General features: G+C 41.7%; 1 long non-coding RNA gene across 1 annotated transcript; it reads right to left on the reverse strand.

Annotated features, from left to right (window-relative positions):
- Window positions 1-6279: 6279 nt before the first annotated feature.
- LOC134758263 (uncharacterized) lies at window positions 6280-10911 on the reverse strand. Its single transcript, XR_010133253.1, has 3 exons — window positions 10720-10911; window positions 8827-9812; window positions 6280-6643 (listed from the first exon to the last, which is right to left on the reverse strand). It is a non-coding gene; the product is annotated as an uncharacterized lncRNA (long non-coding RNA).
- Between the last annotated feature and the right edge of the window lie 1692 nt (window positions 10912-12603).

A 12603-nucleotide genomic window follows, 5' to 3' on the forward strand; every position in this document is an offset into this window, starting at 1 on the left:
GAGAGCTCCCCACTCATGACCTAATCACCCCCTAAAGACCTTACCTCTTAATATGATCATATTGGGGATTGGATTTCAATGTATGAATTTTGGGGGCCACAAACATTTGGACTGTAACATCTGTCCATCCTAATGACTGTCACCCTCCCAAAGGTTCATCTGCTCTCTCTCCTGAACTACCACAACAACTTCCTAACCATCCTCCCTGCTTCCACACAATCCCACCCCAAAGTCATCTTCTAAAAACATAAATCAGATCAAGCTGTCCTCTGCTTGACCTTTGTCAACATCTTCCTTGTGCCCTTAGAATAAAAGCCCCGCCTCCTAGCATGGCGCACAGGCCCCAAATGAACTGGATCCTGTCTGTGTCTCTAAACTCATATTGTATCCCCTAGGTTCTTTTCCACCTCAGGACCCCCACCATCCCCTCTACTGAAATCACCTTCTTCCTTAGGTATTTAACATTAGCAATTCAAGAGGGCCTCAGACAAGCATGCCTCCATGTGCATCCCTCAAATACTCTGTCACATAACCCCTTCCATTTTTTATGTGGCAGTTATTGCAATCTGTTATTATTTTGTTTGTAAGTTGGTTGTTCTTTTGTTTATCTCTCCCACTAGAGGGCTGGACATCATCTGCCTGAATCCTCAGAGCCTAGCACAGTGCCTGACAAATTAGGGGTTCATTGATTATTTGTGAAATAAATGATAGAATGCATCATCATGATTTTTTGAAGTATTATTATGCTCTTAAGGACAGGTGCACATATTGGATGCACTTTGGTATGTCTGTCCAGCTTGTAATAACACTCTTAATTGGGTGCCTGGAGTCAGAGGAAATGGCCCCCAGGAACATCTAGGTGCATGTGCCCCTGACCTCTGGCTCCAGTGGATTGGCAGCTGACCCAGATGGGGTCAACTGAAATTGCAACTCTGGTAATTTGGATTTGGGACTGGAGAGAAGTATGGTTGGACTATGCGTCCTCAGGAGACCTGGGGCAGTCATGAGCTCTGCTCTATGGGCTGGGACCAGAGAAGGCTGGTGAGCAGAGAAAGAGAGGAGACTGAGCAGATGTGCAAAGAGAAAGGGTGACGTGAGATCCAGGGAGACAGTTGGGATGGATTTCCAGTATCTTCTTGCTGCCCATCTGACCTCCTAGCCTTGGGTTGAGGAAAATATCAGCTCCCTGCCCTCCAAATGCCATTCCGGGGTAAAGCCAGTGTGTTAAGGACGCTTCGGTCCATTTGACACTTTGTGAAAACAAATTCACCATTTCCATGTTCTGCTTCAGCACACATTGCTCCGTGCCACTTTCACCTCATGTGATGATAGATGGCCTGCTCTTGAGCTGGAAACTGTGTGTAAGTGACAAGGTTTCTTGAAAAGGAAAATGGAGAAAAAGAAGTGAGAGGTGAACATCTCTGTGGCATCCCCTGTAAGGAGAGGGCCGTGAGCTATGAAAAAGCAGGTGCAGTAAGCTGGGGAACTGGGAATGGGAGACTCAGAGAATATAAAATGTCTGGTTACAAGATATGAGTTTCGAAGCAGCAGAATGAATCTCCTCAGGTGATGGATCATTGTGCTGAAATCAGTCTTCACAATGGAAGACAATGTTAGCAAAAATGAAATATTCCCTCTGAACCAGGGTTTTAAAGTATAGTAGGCCACTCCATGGTAGTGACAATCAATATCAACTCAGTTTAAGACCATACAATCTTCTCTTAGCCTGACCTCATTAAACCTGATACTAATGAGGGACTAAAGTCCAACAGCCATGCATGGGAGTTTAATATTGCTACAATCACAGCGATTCAAAAGTCCTTTATCAGCAAAGGCATGGGGAAAAATATATTGGCTTCTCAGCAATGCAACCAGCTGTAAAGTATCTCTCAACGAGTCCACCAAGGTGTGAACATCAAAAGCCCAGCAGGAGCTATTTATATTGGAAGATTATTAGGCATTAGCTGCACAGAGGAATTGCCTCAGAAAATGCTGCGCCTGACTAGATACTTCCATGGTAAAACCCAGAAAACACTGAGCTCTCCAGAATAATTTTCATTCTTACAAGAACGTGCACCTCTGCTTGGAGTGTCATCTCTCCTGCCATGTGTGCCTGGACAGGCTGGGGAGGGAAAGTGGACTCCAAGGACATGGGGGAGTTGAATATCAGTTAGTTTTGTACACATCAGCAGACCTCCTGCTACTTCCACAACAAGGACTTTTAAAACCTGAGGTAAGGCTGGTATATACAGTTCATGTGTGCTTATGAAGACATGCATAAGCATGGCCTGGAGAAGCGTGGCCCCAGGAAAAGCTAGGCATCTGCTCTGGCATCCTGGCCCTGCTGGAATAATAGCCCCAAGTTTTGGCTGGGGCGAGTCTCTTTGCCAAAAGAGAGGTTTTAAGGCCTAGAGCAGTTTCCGAAACAGACCTCGACTGGGTGTTAGTATGTGTAAGGAGATAAAAGGATTACATGGGCAATGTCTGTGAGATACTGAGCTAAATAAGTTAAATTAAAAATTAAAATGAATGCATGTAATATTAATGCATACAAAAAATTTACACACACACACACACACACACACACACACTATAATGAACAATAAAAACCCAGCTTAACAAATACACTGCCAATCCCAGAGAGTCCCCTGGTTGCCCCTTTCTGATTGTAACCTCCTCTTTTCCCCAGAGTAATCAGTATTCTGAATTTCGTGTTTGAGTTTTGTTTTTCATAATGGTTCTACTATAGGTATATAAATATATATCATTAAATAATATATTTTAAATTTGTATATGCTTTTGGGCTGGGCATGGTGCCTTACACATGTAATCTCAGCAAGGTGGGAGGATTGCTTGAGGCCAGGAGTTCAAGACCAGCCTGAGCAACTTAGTGAGACCATATCTCTATAAAAATTTTTTGAAAAAATATTAGCCAGGCATGGTGGCACATGCCTGTAGTCCCAGGCTACTCAGGAGGCTGAGGAAGGAGGATCACTTGAGCTGAGGAGGTCAAGGCTGCAGTGAGCCCAGATGATGCCACTGTGCTCTAGCCTGGGTGACAGATCAAACCCTGTCTCAAAAAAAAATTTTTTTAAAAAGCTTTTGAATTAGCTTTATAAAAAAGCATGCAGTGGATATTCTTCTAAGACTTGTCCTTTATTCCATTCTGTGTTTCTGGACTTCATCTGTGTTGATAAACATAGCTGTAGTTCATTTTCATTGCCATTATTCATTTTGTTTATGAACAATTCATTTGCCATTTAATGTCTGATTAATATTATTTTGGCTTTGGTGTTTTGCCATCACAAACAATGGTACTAGGAACTTTCTGGTAAACGTTTTTTAGAGCACATGTGCAAGAATTTCTCTAGGGTATGTATCAGTGGGTGTGAGGGTAGGTACATCTTCACCTTTATAGGATAAACCAAATTGTGATCCAAAGGGACGGTTCTAATTTTCATTCAGTCTAAAAGGCTTTAAATGTCATTGCTCCGTATCCCCATCGACACTTGGCATTGTCAGACTTGAATTTTTTGCCCATCTCATTGTGATTTTGGTTCTCACCTCCTTTATTACTAGTGAATTTCAGCATCTTTTCATATATTTATTGGTTGTTTGAGTTTCCTCTTCTGTAAATGCTATTATCCACGTTCTTGCCCAATTTCTAACTGGGTTGTCTTTTCCTTATTGACTTTTAGGGGTTCTTTATGCTTTCTTCATTGTAATTCTTAAGTTACATATTTGAAAAATTTCTTCTGTCAATTTGTGATTCATGTTTTCACTTTCTTAATGATGTTCTCTCATGAAGAGAAGTTTTACATTTTAATAGAGATGAATGTATCAATCTTTTATGTTATGATTGTGCTTTTGGGGTCCAATTTAAGAAAGTTTCCCTACAAGAGATTAAAGATATTGTCCTAAATGTTTTATAATCTTGCTTTTCCCACTAAGTCTCTAATCTCTGTTTTTGTGAGTAGATTTCTTTACAAACTCAGGACTTCCCTCAGTTGCCAGTATGCATTGTGGACCCCCCGCTCCCTGAAGGAAGACAGAATACAGCATTTTTCTGTTGTATTTGGCCTTGGATTTCTTTTTCAGAGGCATCTCTAGGGATATCTTAGAACATACTCTGGGAACCACTGTTCTTAGAGTAGAAAAAAATTAAAACTCACTTTCTATCTACATTCTTGACTGATTCTGGGATCCTGAATCAATTGCTGGGTCAATTCTTTGTGATTTGTTTTACTTATTTTGAAAATAAAGACCTTATTACCTAAACTAAAAGATAAAAGACAATATAATTATTAATATGCGTAGAGAACAACAGCTAGAGTGAAAGTATTAATGTGCAAAAAGTGTTAAAATTATGTGCGTGTGTGTGTGTTTTGTTTTTTTTTTCAGACAGGTCTCACTCTGTTGCCCAGGCTGGAGTGCAGTGGGACGATCTCAGCTCACTGCAACCTCTGCCTCCTGGGCTTAATCGATTCTCATGCCTCAGCCTCCCGAGTAGCTGGGATTACAGGCATGTGCTGCCACGCCCGGCAAATTTTTGTATTTTGGGTAGAGATGGGGTTTCACCATGTTGGCCAGGCTGGTCTCAAACCCTTGACCTCAGGTGATCTGCCTGCTCAGCCTCCAAAAGTGAAAAATATGAATGTATGAATATTCTCCGTCTCTTCATTCTACACCACTTGCTTGGGGATAGGAGTGTTGCATGGAAGATTTTTGCCTGCTGGATTCCCCCTAGGCTTTTCTGGTGGAGAATCTGGGGCATAGCTGTATGGAAGGAAGGCAGAAAGCCAAAATGATATATGCAATAAAGAGCTTGAGGAGAAGAGGTGGTACACAGGGGATAGGGAAGAAGACAGATATAGACAAGCTTTAAGTCCTGAGTGTTGGAGAGGGGTTGGGTGGAGAGTTGAGAGGGAGGAGTTGATAAAGAAAGAGGCTCCAAAACAACCACATGTGAGAATGTGAGAGTGTGAGAGAACTTGAGAGGTACAGTAAGGGGGGGACTATCAGAAATGTGCTGTGAATTGGCCAAGCATATGGCTCATGCCTGTAATCCCAGCACTTTGGGAGGCTGAGGCAGGCAGATCACCTGAGGTCAGGAGTTCAAGACCAGCCTGGCCAACATGGTGAAATCCCGTCTCTAGTAAAAATACAAAAATTAGCTGGGCATGGTGGTGGGCACCTATAATCCCAGCTACTTGGGAGGCTGAGGCTGGAGAATCGCTTGAACCCAGGAGGTGGAAGTTGCAGTGAGCAGAGATCACGCCATTGCACTCCAGCCTGGGCAATAAGAGTGAAAATCCGTCTCAAAAAAAAAAAAAAAAAGAAAAAAGAAAAAAAGAAAAAGAAAAAAAAGAAAAAAAAGTGCTGTGAATTATAAATTAGATCTCTTTTAATACTCTTTAAAGATACAAATAAATTTCAGAATAACTTTAACTTTCAGTCGCTGGGTTTCTTTTTGTTGTGTTTCTTTTAGTGCAACAACACAGGACGACTAACCAGTTAGGGTCCCAGATTTTATAATATTCTTTTATACACATGACTTTAGCTCATCATAATGATACTCCAGTGAGATACGTAAGGGAAATGTTATTTACCCCTATTTAATATCTGAAAATACTGACTTAGAAAAGTAAAGTTACTGACTAAAGACAGTCTGAGGGTGGTTAGGATTCAAATCCAGACTAAGAAATGCAGTGTCTGTTTTCTTTCCACTGCACTATGCAGGCTGCAGGGAATACTCACATATGATGCTCTTTGCAAAAACATTCACACAAAAATCAGCCAACTCTAAATGAAATGGCAACTTTAAATTATTTGGACCTAATAATCATAATTTCTTAAGAAATGCTATTCAAAGATTCCTAGGGAAAAAAAAACCCTATCATATATAATTTACTGAGATAATTTTGTTTAACTCAGCACTTGTCGGTTTAGCTTACATAATGCTGACCATACTTTTTAAGTGTAGGGGACATTTCCATAGATAAGAAGAGTAATTTATTCACAGATTCATAGGCATATAGTTCAACCTTTTCTCTATATTCCTAAGAAATTGATGACATGATGGCCTTGGAAGAGACAACTCAAAATTTGTATTCAAAAAAAAAATTAAGTTAACCATTCCTAACAGGTCAATGAAATCGAACCAGAAGTCTTCATTTTTTGAGGAATGTACTTATTATTGTGGCTGACAGTGGGTCTCATTTTTCCATTTCACAAAATATGTATGTACGCTAATGTGAACTCCCATTTCCATGTTAAAACTGGAAATGAACGTAACTTTATTTCCTGATATCACAGGGCACTGACAAAATATTTCAAGAGCAGGAAATATTTGAAGTGATGATTATTATTTTAGTAGCATAAGGTCTCTTCTACTTCTAACAATTAATTTTCATCACTTCCAGCTGAAGTTATAGCTTTGCCCCCGTCCCCCCTTTTTTTTTTTATTGCTGCAGGTTTTTTTTTTCTTCAATAATGTGCTGGGGAGTCCATTTCTTATAGTGGCACCATCTTGGCTGCAGTGTGTGTCATTCTGCAAGCCCAGAGGGGTTCTTAAACTGAAACTTCCTTCTTGATAGCATTGCTGTCAAGAGTTCTGTCATCTCCTCTAATGAATGGAGTAAACCTGTGAGCATACACACCAATGAAAAATATATAAAGTCAGATCTGTGGTCCCAATATAATAGCAACAAAGATGATTAATTGTTTGTTTTAATGAGGTAACTGGTATTTAATAAGTTATTGATTTTTCTTAGCATCTTACTAAAATGCTTTGGAATGTGAACAAATCCTCCACTCATATAAGGCAGTATATAGATTAGGTATGAATTCATACATTTGGATTCTAGATGCTCTGTTATCTCAGGGCCAGGGCATATTACCTGATTAGTATTGATTGCACTGTGGCCATCAGTGAATTCTCAAGGCATCGTTTTTAGTCAAGGAAGAATGTTCGGTGTGACCCTGAAATCACTTTGCAGCAGATCCAGAGAAAGTTAAGTTGTTGATGATTCAGTGCAAGTTGCTATGGCTTTAACTCATTGAACTGGATTTAATTTGTACCCATGGTTTCAATATTATTGTTATGCTCAGGAGATGTTCTCTGTTGATATTCTTTTACTTTGTTTTTCTTATACACTTTTCTCTGCCTGGTATAATTTTTCTCCTATTTTCTGCTTTGCAAACTCCTACTCACGCTCCAGGACCCAACTCAAAATTCATTACCTCTGTGCCCTTGTTCCTGATTCCCTTGGAAGATTTTGTCTCCTGGGTCTTCTCATCATCCTCAGTTGTAATGACACTTCATATAGAGTGATAAATGCCAGTAATTCAGTAATTATGTCTTTATATCTTCTCCCTCCTAAACCATGAGCTTCTTTTGGACAGGGCTGTAGATCATCTCTTAGCATTGCTTATTCTTGTTGGAGCCCGCTATCCAAGAAGAAGGTTCACAGCTAGCCATGTGTAAATGCTTGCTGCTGTTACACATTTGGTGGATATTTCTTTTCAACACTCAGATTCTGAAACTTCTGGCCCCATAGGATGTAAATGGGCTTTCAAATCCTACGTGACCAGAAGTTTCAGAATCTGAGAAGTATGGGCACCAAGCACTTTGTGACTTCTCCACCACCACGATGTCTGTGGCTTGTGTGGGTCACACTCTGCTAAACACTTGAAATACAAAATCACATTAATTTCTCACTATGGAGCAAGATCATTGTTATGTTCTCCATTTTACAGATAAACAAAGTGAGACAATAAATAATTTTTTTCAAGGTGACATCACTAGTAAATGGTGGGTCAGGGAGTCAAACCCCGGTCTGTCTGACTCCAAAGCTGTATCTACAAAGTGTACATGAGACACTCTGGAAAAGGCCCACCCAAACCAGGAGCCTGAAATTTCACCTGTAGAGATTAACTTTGAGGGGTCTTGAAGGCTTTACAGAAGCAGCAGGGATAAGAGGGTAGAAGTCATTAATGAAACACACCCAAATGAAATAGAGTATTCTAATACACCAGAAATAGTTGATGAACCCTCATACTTTAAGTTCTTTCCAACTAATTTCTTAACACAGAGCTGACAATTAGAAAAAATCTTTCCTTTAGGAATCATTCATATGGGAAAGAGACACAGAGCAGAGAGCCAACAGGGTGCCACAAGAGAGAGTGTCATAAAGGAAAGTTAAAAAATTTAAAAAATAAAACAAACAAAAACAAAATCCAAAAAGGAAAGTAGAAGACACTAAAGACCAATGGTGGAGGTTAATGGTGGGTGTGGGCAGTGGGAGCAGATCATGCTGGAACAGGCAATAAGAGGTGCACTGCCTATGAGAATTTAAAAACAACAAAACCCACTAAAAATCTGCTGTGGTGACCCTTAACAACGTCAGTGATAAAACACTCCTTCCCAAAAGGGTGGACCACTCCTGCCAAGCCCCACCTTGGTACACGCTGGTCCAACTCTAGGTTATGGGTCTCGGGATTACACCTGCTCTCCATACCAGAGAGAACTGCGGAAGCATCTGAATTCTGTTGTTTTTGCTTTTATAAAGACTCTAACCAGCACTGAGGTAATGGACTACTTTGAGTAGATCAAAATGAGGTGGGGAAATGTGATCCCCAGCTAGAACACTGTAGTGATTTCCTCTTGGTACTGTAATAAATCATCACAAACTTAGTGGCTTAAAACAACGCAATGTATTCTCTTACAGTTCTAGAGATCAGAAGTCTGAAAGGGTCTCATGAGGCTGAAATCAAGGCATTGGCAGGATGGCATTTTTATGGAGGCTGTAAGACCAATTTCCTTACCTTTTCCTGCATTTAGAGGCTGCCTGCATTCCTTGGCTTGTGGCCCCCTCCTTCATCTTCAAAGCCAGTGGTATAGCATCTTCCAGTCTCTCTCTGACTGACCCTCACTCTTCTGCTCCCTCTCATACTTATCAGGCCCCTTGTGATTCCGTTGGGCCACCTGGTAATCTCCCTGTCTCAAAACCCTTAACTCAATCATATCTGCAAAGTCACTTTTGCCATGTAAGGTGCTGTATGTACAGGTTCTGGGGATTAAGAAGTAGACATCTTTGGGATGCATTTTTTCTACCTACAATAAGTGTGTTAGAGTGGAAATTAGAGATAAGGAGACTGAGTTCCAATCTCCACGCTGCCATTGAGGAGAAACGTGCCTTGAGGCAAATCTCAACTCCCGGGCCATTGTTTCCTCCTGGTCCCTATGTAGACCCCGTTAGGATATTCTCTTTGAGAAGTAATGCCTTTTCCTAAACACAGGGAGATATGGCTCCTGCTAATTAAAAGCCAGACCTGTTTTACACACTTACAAACGACACCCTAGCATTTGTTTAAGGCCACTTCTGAACCATGCCATTAGTCCTTCTAATGGTGTTTCTGCAGGTTCTCAGCTGATTTCTGCTTACCATCCTACATTTACTTACACCTTGCCTACAGAGCGTGTAAGTTTTCAATTTCTCATTTTAAACAGAGGACTCCAATTCTACAGCGTGGCTGATGCATTAAATATCCACAGCCAAATTGCTTAACGCCCAGGTTTTTTATCCCCTTCAAATTAAAGCTTTTAAAACACCCAGACTCCATGCTGGCTGAATGACATACACAGACTTTCTGCCGGCTCTGGGGGGCAGGCGATACTGGTTCCTGTCAAGTTCTAAATCTGGATGATTTTTTATAGTGGAACAACTAAAAGGAATTGCTGCCTTATGATATATAACTACTACTTATTATAGATTGATCCATTTTGCAGCAGGGAGGTGGAAGGCAGGGAGCTGTAGGAAGAACAAGAACCAATCTTAGACCTGAGAGAAAGTAACCTTCTAATTGCCTTTTCCATGACAGCATCATAAGCTTCTTTCTGGCAGCTTTATTTCACAGTGACCTGCCACACTGCTGTAATTTTCCTGGTGTCACTCATACAGGTTTAAAAAATGATTGGTTTTATGGCTTTTATTTGGGAATTTGTCAAGGTTTCACATTTGTAGAAGCCTTGAAGCAGTGGCCTAATAGTCCATAATTTGGTGTTTAAAGGGATATTGGTGGGTAACCTGCTTGGGCCCACAGGTGCCTACAGTGATCGCATCCTTATGCCTAGCGGGGAAATCTCCATAATTTCTGTTACGCTCCTGTAATCCTCTGCTGTCAGAAAACTCCATTCCAGGTTCCAGCGGACTCCAGTCATCCTGAGATGGGAGAAAACCTTTCAAGCTTTGTGATCAGGTTGATATTTAAAGCTAATTCTCATGAAATGTACTTCAGGTGTTCATAAACCCAGACTTGGGTCAGCGTATTCTGGCGATAGGGATTTACGTACTCCTTTTATGACTCACAGTCTGGAAATGAAAGTGCTGGACTCTGAGCTCTCTCTCTCTCTCTCTGTCTCTCTCTCTTCTAGGATCTCAACGCTGCCAACAGATGTTTTTAAAAGCCTCAGTTTCGAGGACTGTTTTGGCCTCCTGCCCCTGTGTGTACTCTTAGGTTTAATGAAAATTGGTGCCTCCGGAGCTCTCCTCCCGGGGGGGGGAGAGCAGCTCCTCTCGTGGTGCGGTTGCTTGTTCTCGCAGCCAGAACACACTGGGCCAGGGCTGTTGTGTGTAAACACACACACGCACACACACCTGCTTCATCCCGGCTCCCTTCTCTCCGAGTTGCCTGGGTTGGCCTCCGTTTGGAGCCTACCTGCTGGTGTTTATCACAGTCGGTGTTTTCCCCCTTCCATGTGCCTCAGCAAAGCTGGTGCTTATTTGAGCAGCGGGCGATTTTTCTGAAGTGACCTCCGCCGAGCGGGAGATTTATGGTGGCGTTTGCTTTCATTATGTGTGGAGGCTGCCTCGTGAGCTCGCTGCGTGGCTGTCGGAGGAAGAGCAGAACGCTTCCCAGAATAAGCCTCCGGTATTATCTTTGAACATATGTTCTTGATTAAATGAGAAGAGGAAAGTCTCTTCGTTTTTTCCCATTTGGAGGTTAAAGTGGAGGGTTTGTCTAAAAACAGATTGCAGTAAATTGTGGGTTTATTTGAACAGTATGTCAACATTATTTACTCATGGAAAAAAAAAAATCTCAAATTGATAGGTTTCTTTTAATTACCTCATCCTGAAAGCTGCTCTCAACAAACAGCAAATATTTCAGAAGCCATTTGGATAAGTCTGGAAATGTTGAATTATTGGAAACCTGCCGAGAATAATACCTTTGAAAATGTTTCCATAGTTCTGAGTATAAGAAAACTTGATTAGCAAACAGCTTGTCTCTGAGCAAACTGGGTATTGCCTTCTGTGATCTTGCTGGCCTCGTAAAAGATGGCTTGCAAGATTCTTGTGTAATACTGATCACACCACCCTGAAAAACAGGTACCTTTCCGGGGCTCGTTATTATTGTCTGTCACTCAGACTAGAGTGACCTTGTTTAACCCCACTACAATAATATCTTCCTCTTGAGTTCTGTCCAGGAAACACAAAAGCTAAATGAAAGAAGATTCAGTAATTGAGTTCTCAGCAAGTCCAAAGAGCTCTTCTAGCAAATCCAGGCCAAAACATATTTGACCAAAGAATGTTCTTTGACTTCATTGCTCGGTCTCAACTAGATGGAAAGATGGGCTGCTGGGCAGAATCATTCCTAGAGCCCAAACCTGTTTGAGGATGGGGTAATTTTCCTGGTGTCACTCATGCAGGTTTAAAAAATCTCAAAGCTCGTAACAGATGTTTAGGTGAATGAGGTAGCTGAGAGAAAGACAGAGACTCATATGTAAGCCAAGGACCCTTATACACATACACCCTTAGGCTCATGTTCTTCTGTAATTTTCTTTTGAGAATTGCTTGTGATGTTTGCCTTGTGTATGCATGCCTGTGTGTGTGTGTGTGTGTGTGTGTGTGTGTGTGTTGAAGGGATGGATGAGTTGGCAGGGGTAGGGGGTATGGGGCCTATAAATGAGAGATTGGGGTGGGTGGATTGGGGACCTACACACTATGATTCACTGTGGGCCCCAGGTTCCCAGGGCACATCCCATACTTTGGGTAACATTTCCTGCACCAGCATATAAAACTGAGTTTACTCCTTGGGATACTTCTAAACTGAGTATCTCATTAAGAGTATTTCATCTGAAATGGGCATATGCAGGCTTGATTTCAGGACTGCTGTATAAGCTAGTAAAATGTACTAGTTGTTAATTATTGAAATATCCATTAGTTGGTAAATCACTGCATGAGACCCACTGAATACTCTACACCACCCCAAGTGTACCCTGGCCTTCACTTCTAGGACCTCCTCCCTGGCCTCCTCTAAATCCAGGAACTAAAGACGTAATGGCCAGCACTTTGGGGGACCTCCAGGGCCTGATTTGGCACTACAACTGGCCCTTGAACCTCATCGGCAGACAAGAATTCTGAATGTAGGCTCTGGGTATATGTGCAATTGTCAGGAGCCTGAGCCTCAGAGCAATTCTCCTGGTGCCTGCCCAGATGTGGACCCTCAAGGCAGCCAGAGCTCCTACCTCCCTTGGCCATGGCTTGGGTTTATATAGAGGAGGTCAGACAACAGAGACTTGCCAGGGCAGTGTTCCCGGTCATG

Source organism: Gorilla gorilla, chromosome 3 (genome assembly GCF_029281585.2).
Source record: "Gorilla gorilla gorilla isolate KB3781 chromosome 3, NHGRI_mGorGor1-v2.1_pri, whole genome shotgun sequence".
In the NCBI taxonomy this organism is placed as follows: domain Eukaryota; kingdom Metazoa; phylum Chordata; class Mammalia; order Primates; family Hominidae; genus Gorilla; species Gorilla gorilla.